Source organism: Coffea arabica, chromosome 6e (genome assembly GCF_036785885.1).
Source record: "Coffea arabica cultivar ET-39 chromosome 6e, Coffea Arabica ET-39 HiFi, whole genome shotgun sequence".
Classification (NCBI taxonomy): domain Eukaryota; kingdom Viridiplantae; phylum Streptophyta; class Magnoliopsida; order Gentianales; family Rubiaceae; genus Coffea; species Coffea arabica.
In genome coordinates this window covers 40,052,729-40,064,617 of record NC_092321.1, presented here as the reverse complement: position 1 = coordinate 40,064,617, position 11,889 = coordinate 40,052,729, and positions in this window count along the sequence as shown.

Sequence of the window (11,889 nt, the reverse complement as noted above, 5' to 3'; positions counted from 1 at the left end):
CAGTTTAACCCGTAATGAAGCCTTTGAGCTGTAGTGAAACTTTTCTTTTGCCAAACTTTCATGTACATACTAGACTTGTTTTCCATGAACTTTCACCGTGGTTTAGACCCTATTTGCATGCCGGATTAAGTAGCTTAAGCTACTCACTTGGCCTCTTAATGAACCTATACTTTAGTAGGGAACGAATCCAATTATTAATGTTTTCACTCGTTGACCTAGGTTTGGGCAACGACGGTGATCGTAACTGAGACGTTTGACGTCGATTATTACTTTTGCTTGACAGGTGAGTGTTCCACTACCTGCTACTTGTTATGAGAAATATTCGTGTACTTGAAAGTATTGAATTGTTATTGTTTGAGCCAAAACTGTTTTAATTAAAATTGAGGCGAGTGTGTACTTTATCGCACTCGACCTTTCTTATTTTTTCTTTTCACTGAGGCTCTACTTACTGAATTAATTAACATGAAATGAGATATTTCTATACATGACTGTGCTTAAGTTGCGTGGATGACATTCCACCAACTACTGTTACTGTTTGGGTACCCAACCTCATAGGTGAGTCGGTTGTATCGAGCCAGCAAGGGCTTGGTCGAGAAGGCCGATAAACCTTGAGGACTGTTTACTGTTCACTGGAAATTGAATCTTGCTTGGAGGTCCCTGGTGAAGCATAGCCGCTGTGCTTGCTTGTTGTGTTGTCCAGCACCACCAGTGATAAAATCCTCGGCTTGATACTGTTTCATTGGAATCCTTGAGCATTGGAAACTCGGATTCCTGGTATACTCGAGTATTACCAAACTACTGTTTATGGAGTGCGGGCCCGGTGGGGGGTTGTTTGGTGGACGGAGACTGGTGAAAGTGGTGTTCTACGGACCTATATACTGTTACAAGTGTTGACGGAGTGTCAACAGGAGGCAATTATGATCAAGCTCAAGTGGACCTTTGGCTTTTGAAAGCCACCCGTATCCTTGAATTGAACTGTTATTTTACTGTACGGTGTTTAGTTGGCTATTTTGTGATTTTATGTGGCTATGTGTTTACTTGTTTACCTGGAACCTCACTGGGCTTTAGCTCACTCCATTCCCTTTGTTTTCCTTAACAGATCGGTAAGGGATTTGATCGAGGGCTTTCTTAGCTTTATTTTGCCGTTCTTGCGTTTTGAGGTTGTAACTTTCGTTTAAGCAGACTTGTAAGCTTAAATTCTTAAGGGTGATTTATATTATGTAATTTTGAGTGAAGCGTGGTAAGTTGGCATACGATGATATATGTACTAAGCTGAATTGTTGAATTAGTGATTATGTTTGAGTTAGTGTTTCAATCCCCTGCATTGTCAAATGTTACATTCGTTTCATTGATGATATTAGTACTTTGAACGACTGAGTCCTGGCGAGAGTTGGGCAGGCAGTCCGTTGATACCCTAGGGTTTGCCCTAGGGAGAGGTGGGGCTGTCACAGTTGGTATCAGAGCTTAGGCTTCAGATCTTTGTAGAGTATCCTAGACATAAAAGCTCAGGATGCTGGACTGTGGGATTGGTTTGAAAGTTAAGTGATCACTGGAAGGAAAAAAAAATTTTGAGCCTAGGTTTGAATTGGTTTGGGCGAGTTAGGAATTTTCGACTTGAGGATTATATTTGATTATTTTCCCTTAAGAGTACTTAAGTTTATCTACACTTTGTGTAGGCTGGATGAATCTGGCGGCCCTAGTAATAGACCGGTTGGCGAGCCATCCCGTGGGGACTTACCGATGATTAAGTATCAAATCAGACCCGGAGGCCTAGAGCCTATTGGGGCTTATCTAATCACTACAAGTGGTGTGAGTGTCTGCAAATTTTACCTATTCTAATGGAGTAGTGTTGGCCGTTGTGAAGGAGCGAAAGTTGCTTGCCCGGGACAATGCTAGGTTTAAAGCTGAAGTCAATCAACTAAAGGAAACTACTAAAATGCAAGCCGATCGAATTAAGGAGCACTGGTATGATATGGTTGAAGGCCATCAAAGGATTGGTAAATCTTTGTATGTAACTTGGAGAAGCTCAGGAACGCGTTTAGGGGGCAATAAAAGTGAGGAATAGAGTCGAGTCAAACCTGAATGTTTGTGATGACCTGTTTGGGGACTTCAGTAGACTTAAGTGGTGAAGTCTCTAACATTGGAGACGAGGCAAGTGTTGACCTTGCCTAGACCGGAGGAGGGTCAGCTAGTCCCGCATCAAACTAAGCCTACACCTCTAGGCTACTACTTTGGATGATTTTGACTACTATACATAGAAAGGATAAGGGATGTGGTGACTCGGTGGTTGTACAATTTTCTTTTGACTACTTGCACTGGATTTTTCCTTGATATGACTGTATGACTGTATTTGTATCTGTGAGTCTCGTACCTGATACTTTTGGTCTAGTTATCTTACAAACAACTACTATGAGCCTTGGAATGTATAATACTTTGACTTTGACTGTGACTGTGAATTGGACTGTGACTGTTACGGTGACTTTGACCTCGACTTTATTACGACATTGGCATTTAATTGCTTTATATTTTCACTCGCTTATTGTGACTCCGATTTCATTTTATTTGACTTTTGTAAAGGAATAATCATCTATCATGTACCAACACGTACTTACCCATTGGTTAAAATACTTGGACCCTAGACCAGTGAGTAATAAAGGAGAATAGGTCCAGGACCAAGAAGAGGAATAAAGGTTTGTAGTAAATTAGAACCAGGGACCCGGAGGTGGAGTAGGGGATCAGGTAGCTACAGCTATCAATCGTATGATCGATCTACTGTTTACTGGCCATTCGGTTGACCAACAAGGTCAAACAACGGGTAACTAGTAAAGGAACCTTGAAGTAAGTTAAGATAGAGTCCTAAATCAGTTCCAAAAGTTCACACCTCCTAAATTTCTTGGAGAACTAGATCCCGAAATTGCCGAGAACTGGTTTGAAAGAATGGAAGATATTTTACTGCTTCGCGTGGTCTCTGCACGAAGTGAGCTTGGGGCCAAGTGGTGTTATTGTTTCGATTATGTGAGTCAGTGGAAAGGACTAGGTGCTCTTTTTGGGCGTAAGCTATGAATCATGACTGTTATAAGCGTAAACCCTTTATCAGGATACTTGGGAGGAATAGATATGTACGTCGGGTAGGAATCTGTAATATGGGTGATTTACTCTTAGGACCGGCCGGCTCGAGTTGTGAATTACCTTATTGTGGATTCTTGTACTTGAGTACCAAAAAGTGGAGAGCCCTAGAATAAGGGTCTGTATCTTGATTGCACTTGAGACAAGTTTTAATGGCAAAAGTCAAGGAACGAAAGATCCTAATATTTGACCTAGTTATTGGACTGATTGAGGGAATAAATCTCGGAAGCTATCATGGACTAATCTCAAAATAGTCTGACAGGGTTTCTATAGATGGTGGCTAGATTATACTGTACGTCGAGAAATTTGCACTGAAGATCTGTTTCCTTCACCCATGACTGTGAAGACATGATAAGTGTTTATTTCGAATGTGGGGCGGTTTGATTACAACTATATGGATATTTCTACTCCTCTTGTGACATTCTTTCCTATGCTTCCTTGACACCTATCCACTAATGTCTAAGTATGGACTTGACTCGATTATGATCGTGGCGAGATCGTGAGTTTTGGAATTATGCATGGGAATTTGAGAAAAGAATTGGATTCTATACCTGTATGCAAGAGATTGAGATAGGAGGTAGAAGTTCCGACACATAAAGTACGCTTTAGGGTTGCTATGTGCATAAGTGATAAGGATACTCTCGTATTGAAATTCCCGAATAAGAATGAGTGGCATTGTATTCTGAGCTATTAGCCTACCTGTATTCTATTATCTTGTCTATCTCACTTGAGGATAGCTACGTTTAATTCCTTGTGGTAGGATCGGAGGAGAATGAATTTAAAAGTTATATGACTAGAGTTTCCAATTGTAATTAGTTACTTACTTTGCTCCTTTGATTTACTGGCAAGCTACTATCGAGATAAGTGAATTAGTGAGATGACAAATGTGACTGATCTGCATAAGAAAATAGAGGTTATTCAAAAAGAAATAGAGTTCCAAAAGAGATGAACTGAGTACTGGGAAAGATGATGGGAACCAAAATACCTAGAGAACATTGAACTATTGCATCAGAACATACGATTGAAAGGAAATATGAAGGGGTTCCAGAAGAGGTACAGAATAAGTTTGTACCAGTACATTTGCCAAGTTGAATAGCCATTAATGAGGTTTTTGCCTGGATAAGTTATAATCATTGGACTATGCATAGTGACATTTTTATATAGCAAGATGTATTCCCTTAGGAACAGTGGACTTGGTACCTGCTGTTTTAATAAGTGCTATGAAATATTTGTGGTGGTGCAATATTGGATCCTTATCCCTGAGTTTATTGCCCTACTTTGGTCTTTGAGTTAAAAATTTATCGTTTGTCGCTCGAAGGGAAGAAATGATTTAATGTACAGAGTGTATGGGTTAAAGAGCTAGCAAGAATAGTAACCATGTTGTAACTCTTCTTTCTATCGAGATTAAGGTTTGCGTCACATTTTTCACCTTGACTAAATCAACAATTTGACCGAATTGTCTTCATCTTCCCTCTTACTTGGCCGAACCAAGAGAGAAGAGAAACCAAAGAGAGACCTCCAACTCCAACCTCAATTTTGTACTTGAATCTGAAGTTACTCCATGGAAATGTTAACTAAGAAAGATTTCAAGGTATTGGTGGAGCGATTTTTGAGGAAGAAGCCCTGGATTTCCATCTTTCTTGAGGTTACAAGGTAACTTTGGCTAGCAATTTTCCTCTACTACCAATATAGGAAAACTAGTGGATTAAGGTAGTACTTTTGGCAGCTTTATGGAAAATTTCATGGGTTGAACTAGTGTTATGGTAATTTATGGTTTTATGGTGAATTTTCTACCACACGTCATGCTTAAGTACTGACCATGGTCTGATAGCTTTGTTATGACTTGCCTAAAGAAAATTCAAGCTTGTGATTAAGAATTTCAGCTTCGGGTTTCATTTTGCTAAACTTGAGTAGAGACGGTTATATGCTTGATGTAGTGAGTTGTGGGCTTGATATTTATATGCTTGAGTTGAAGCTATTTCATGGGAAGAATGAAGCCTTGAATGGGCTAGGAAAAGTTAGTAAACACAAAGGATGTGCCGCTGAAAATTTTTTCCGCAGGGAACCTTGGAAGGTTTTACAGAATTTGTTATATCTTGATGTAGAAAAGTCAAAATTGAGTTTTATTATGTTTGAAACTAGATTCAGAGTATCAGTATTGTTCTCAATTTCCATGAATATCTATGATTTTTCAAAGTTGACTGAAACTGTATACCTGTTCTGTCTGTTACTGGGTGAAGCAGCAACTTTAGGTTGGAATTTGACCGACTCGTGGATTGGATCTTACAATGGTACCTTCTAGAAAGTTGTAACAATTTGAATCCATATTCCGACGGTATAAAGTTTTTTAAGTTTTGGACATAAGAAGCTCGAGATAAGATTTTCAAATGAGATCACGCAAAACTAAAAAAATTTCTATTTTTCCTAGGATTATTCCCAACTTTAGGATTGGAGTTGGTAAACTATTTTGAGGTTGGTTTATGAGTAGAAACGAGACTTAAATGAAAGGAAAATGAGTTCTTCAAACCACCTTAGGTCGGACAGTTTACAACTTTGCATTTTGAACGTCTTTTCTACTTTCTCTAAACGTTTGGCTATAAGTGATACTTTTCTGCTCTAAATGACTTTTGCAACATTGATTAGTAAGGACATAAGGATTATTCTTCGATGGGAACAAGCTAGTATTATATTTCGATAGGTTATACAACTATGAAACTTGTAAATTGAAACATGTTCTAAATAAAGATTTGTAGCTTCAATTCCTACATAATATGGCTTTGTATTGCTGGTCTTACTAAAGCATGCGCTCACAGGACTCGAGAGAGTTAAAAAGGATATTCATCGAAAATATTTTGAACTACTCAGTAATCAAGCTGAGAATCTCGAGGGCGAAATTCTTTAAGGGGGAGAGAGTGTGAGAACCCTCATTTTTAAAATACAATTTCCCCAAACTACATGCCTTGCACCAAGATTTAAACCACCTCTTATATGCCCTGGCATTATATTTCACAATGTGTTACAACAAATCCCTTGTATTGACCCTCACTTTAAAACACAATTTTTTTACTTACATGCCTTATTATAAGATCTAGACCATTTAATATATGCCCTTACAAATTATTTTCTATGTGTTATAATAATTTCCATGCATTTCATTTCAATTCATTTTACTTGAAGTAAAATATTTCCTTGAGCTAGGTTGTAAATAATTCACCACTTGTAATTGTCCAAGTGTTCTTTTATTAGTGGTAGAGACTTTATGTGAGAGATTAGAGGTGTTGAATAATTATTGGTGCATTTGGAAAGGTAAGAATGGCATTAGTCAAAGATTAAGAAAGGTTAGGACAATAATGGAGCCATGTGGCAAAACCCTAGCCATGTATCTTGTTTGACCAAAGGATTAGAGGAATTTTAAACCAACTTTGCTTCATTTTCCTCCAAAATTTCGTCCACCTTAAGGGCTTCCAAGGGAAGGAAGAAAACTCCATCTTCTTGCTATGACAACCTTAGCTTGATCTTGAACAAAAACCAAAAGAGAAAGATCTAGAGTTTGTGAGAAAATTTCCTTCAATCTTTGAGGTTGTTTCAAGCCTAAAGCTTCTATTATGGTGGTTTGTTTGGTGACCAAAGCAACTTGTAAGTAAGGTATGTAATCTTTAAAATTTGGGTTTATGATGTTATATCATCTACTTGAGGTTGAAATGGTGAAAACAACTTGTTATGGTTGAATTTGGGGTTAGTTTCTTGAGTTAATCAAGTAATGGTTAGGTTTACTAATATGCATACCAAGTGTTTGATGAAATGTCTAACCCTTATTCATGTGTGTTTATGAAGTATTGATATGTTTTAAACCCCTATTTAGTTGGATCTAATACTTGGTATGTGCAAGGAATGAAAATAACAAGAAGAGTAGAAGTTAGAAATTTTTTAAAGTGTGCTGACCGAAACTTTTTAAGCTTGCTGCCCGGTTTTTCCTTGATATTTTCATGCACATTTTGGCTACAACTGTGAGTATTATATGTTGGGTTATGTGTGTGGAGGTTGTCTACAAAAAAATTAGCCAATTTGGTTGAATAAATTTTGAGTTATAAACAAAGGAGGAAAACTGGACTAGGTCCAGAAATTTTCTGTCCAGCCATCTTGTTAAGGTCATAACGTGTTACTCACTGATCAGAATTGAGAGCCATTTATGGCAATTGAAAGTAGACTCTTAGAGCTTTAAAACGGTACAAAGCTCATTTTCTGGTTCATCCCGAGCGATCCGTGGCGAGTCTGGAAAGTTGGCTGTCCGGGAAGTACTGTTCATCCGAGACAGTCCAGAAAGTTCATTTGGTTTCTTAATTTTGAGCCACTTATGTTGGGATTTTGGAAATGGTTTCTTCTAGACAAATTTAGCCTTATGAACCTAGTTTCCAATGCAACTGACGGAACCAAATTCTGACTTTCCCACAATGAGCAATGACCGTTTTCCCGAGGCTGGCCGGGCGAGACAGTTTAACCCGTAATGAAGCCTTTGAGCTGTAGTGAAACTTTTCTTTTGCCAAACTTTCATGTACATACTAGACTTGTTTTCCATGAACTTTCACCGTGGTTTAGACCCTATTTGCATGCCGGATTAAGTAGCTTAAGCTACTCACTTGGCCTCTTAATGAACCTATACTTTAGTAGGGAACGAATCCAATTATTAATGTTTTCACTCGTTGACCTAGGTTTGGGCAACGACGGTGATCGTAACTGAGACGTTTGACGTCGATTATTACTTTTGCTTGACAGGTGAGTGTTCCACTACCTGCTACTTGTTATGAGAAATATTCGTGTACTTGAAAGTATTGAATTGTTATTGTTTGAGCCAAAACTGTTTTAATTAAAATTGAGGCGAGTGTGTACTTTATCGCACTCGACCTTTCTTATTTTTTCTTTTCACTGAGGCTCTACTTACTGAATTAATTAACATGAAATGAGATATTTCTATACATGACTGTGCTTAAGTTGCGTGGATGACATTCCACCAACTACTGTTACTGTTTGGGTACCCAACCTCATAGGTGAGTCGGTTGTATCGAGCCAGCAAGGGCTTGGTCGAGAAGGCCGATAAACCTTGAGGACTGTTTACTGTTCACTGGAAATTGAATCTTGCTTGGAGGTCCCTGGTGAAGCATAGCCGCTGTGCTTGCTTGTTGTGTTGTCCAGCACCACCAGTGATAAAATCCTCGGCTTGATACTGTTTCATTGGAATCCTTGAGCATTGGAAACTCGGATTCCTGGTATACTCGAGTATTACCAAACTACTGTTTATGGAGTGCGGGCCCGGTGGGGGGTTGTTTGGTGGACGGAGACTGGTGAAAGTGGTGTTCTACGGACCTATATACTGTTACAAGTGTTGACGGAGTGTCAACAGGAGGCAATTATGATCAAGCTCAAGTGGACCTTTGGCTTTTGAAAGCCACCCGTATCCTTGAATTGAACTGTTATTTTACTGTACGGTGTTTAGTTGGCTATTTTGTGATTTTATGTGGCTATGTGTTTACTTGTTTACCTGGAACCTCACTGGGCTTTAGCTCACTCCATTCCCTTTGTTTTCCTTAACAGATCGGGAAGGGATTTGATCGAGGGCTTTCTTAGCTTTATTTTGCCGTTCTTGCGTTTTGAGGTTGTAACTTTCGTTTAAGCAGACTTGTAAGCTTAAATTCTTAAGGGTGATTTATATTATGTAATTTTGAGTGAAGCGTGGTAAGTTGGCATACGATGATATATGTACTAAGCTGAATTGTTGAATTAGTGATTATGTTTGAGTTAGTGTTTCAATCCCCTGCATTGTCAAATGTTACATTCGTTTCATTGATGATATTAGTACTTTGAACGACTGAGTCCTGGCGAGAGTTGGGCAGGCAGTCCGTTGATACCCTAGGGTTTGCCCTAGGGAGAGGTGGGGCTGTCACAGTTGGTATCAGAGCTTAGGCTTCAGATCTTTGTAGAGTATCCTAGACATAAAAGCTCAGGATGCTGGACTGTGGGATTGGTTTGAAAGTTAAGTGATCACTGGAAGGAAAAAAAAAATTTGAGCCTAGGTTTGAATTGGTTTGGGCGAGTTAGGAATTTTCGACTTGAGGATTATATTTGATTATTTTCCCTTAAGAGTACTTAAGTTTATCTACACTTTGTGTAGGCTGGATGAATCTGGCGGCCCTAGTAATAGACCGGTTGGCGAGCCATCCCGTGGGGACTTACCGATGATTAAGTATCAAATCAGACCCGGAGGCCTAGAGCCTATTGGGGCTTATCTAATCACTACAAGTGGTGTGAGTGTCTGCAAATTTTACCTATTCTAATGGAGTAGTGTTGGCCGTTGTGAAGGAGCGAAAGTTGCTTGCCCGGGACAATGCTAGGTTTAAAGCTGAAGTCAATCAACTAAAGGAAACTACTAAAATGCAAGGCGATCGAATTAAGGAGCACTGGTATGATATGGTTGAAGGCCATCAAAGGATTGGTAAATCTTTGTATGTAACTTGGAGAAGCTCAGGAACGCGTTTAGGGGGCAATAAAAGTGAGGAATAGAGTCGAGTCAAACCTGAATGTTTGTGATGACCTGTTTGGGGACTTCAGTAGACTTAAGTGGTGAAGTCTCTAACATTGGAGACGAGGCAAGTGTTGACCTTGCCTAGACCGGAGGAGGGTCAGCTAGTCCCGCATCAAACTAAGCCTACACCTCTAGGCTACTACTTTGGATGATTTTGACTACTATACATAGAAAGGATAAGGGATGTGGTGACTCGGTGGTTGTACAATTTTCTTTTGACTACTTGCACTGGATTTTTCCTTGATATGACTGTATGACTGTATTTGTATCTGTGAGTCTCGTACCTGATACTTTTGGTCTAGTTATCTTACAAACAACTACTATGAGCCTTGGAATGTATAATACTTTGACTTTGACTGTGACTGTGAATTGGACTGTGACTGTTACGGTGACTTTGACCTCGACTTTATTACGACATTGGCATTTAATTGCTTTATATTTTCACTCGCTTATTGTGACTCCGATTTCATTTTATTTGACTTTTGTAAAGGAATAATCATCTATCATGTACCAACACGTACTTACCCATTGGTTAAAATACTTGGACCCTAGACCAGTGAGTAATAAAGGAGAATAGGTCCAGGACCAAGAAGAGGAATAAAGGTTTGTAGTAAATTAGAACCAGGGACCCGGAGGTGGAGTAGGGGATCAGGTAGCTACAGCTATCAATCGTATGATCGATCTACTGTTTACTGGCCATTCGGTTGACCAACAAGGTCAAACAACGGGTAACTAGTAAAGGAACCTTGAAGTAAGTTAAGATAGAGTCCTAAATCAGTTCCAAAAGTTCACACCTCCTAAATTTCTTGGAGAACTAGATCCCGAAATTGCCGAGAACTGGTTTGAAAGAATGGAAGATATTTTACTGCTTCGCGTGGTCTCTGCACGAAGTGAGCTTGGGGCCAAGTGGTGTTATTGTTTCGATTATGTGAGTCAGTGGAAAGGACTAGGTGCTCTTTTTGGGCGTAAGCTATGAATCATGACTGTTATAAGCGTAAACCCTTTATCAGGATACTTGGGAGGAATAGATATGTACGTCGGGTAGGAATCTGTAATATGGGTGATTTACTCTTAGGACCGGCCGGCTCGAGTTGTGAATTACCTTATTGTGGATTCTTGTACTTGAGTACCAAAAAGTGGAGAGCCCTAGAATAAGGGTCTGTATCTTGATTGCACTTGAGACAAGTTTTAATGGCAAAAGTCAAGGAACGAAAGATCCTAATATTTGACCTAGTTATTGGACTGATTGAGGGAATAAATCTCGGAAGCTATCATGGACTAATCTCAAAATAGTCTGACAGGGTTTCTATAGATGGTGGCTAGATTATACTGTACGTCGAGAAATTTGCACTGAAGATCTGTTTCCTTCACCCATGACTGTGAAGACATGATAAGTGTTTATTTCGAATGTGGGGCGGTTTGATTACAACTATATGGATATTTCTACTCCTCTTGTGACATTCTTTCCTATGCTTCCTTGACACCTATCCACTAATGTCTAAGTATGGACTTGACTCGATTATGATCGTGGCGAGATCGTGAGTTTTGGAATTATGCATGGGAATTTGAGAAAAGAATTGGATTCTATACCTGTATGCAAGAGATTGAGATAGGAGGTAGAAGTTCCGACACATAAAGTACGCTTTAGGGTTGCTATGTGCATAAGTGATAAGGATACTCTCGTATTGAAATTCCCGAATAAGAATGAGTGGCATTGTATTCTGAGCTATTAGCCTACCTGTATTCTATTATCTTGTCTATCTCACTTGAGGATAGCTACGTTTAATTCCTTGTGGTAGGATCGGAGGAGAATGAATTTAAAAGTTATATGACTAGAGTTTCCAATTGTAATTAGTTACTTACTTTGCTCCTTTGATTTACTGGCAAGCTACTATCGAGATAAGTGAATTAGTGAGATGACAAATGTGACTGATCTGCATAAGAAAATAGAGGTTATTCAAAAAGAAATAGAGTTCCAAAAGAGATGAACTGAGTACTGGGAAAGATGATGGGAACCAAAATACCTAGAGAACATTGAACTATTGCATCAGAACATACGATTGAAAGGAAATATGAAGGGGTTCCAGAAGAGGTACAGAATAAGTTTGTACCAGTACATTTGCCAAGTTGAATAGCCATTAATGAGGTTTTTGCCTGGATAAGTTATAATCATTGGACTATGCATA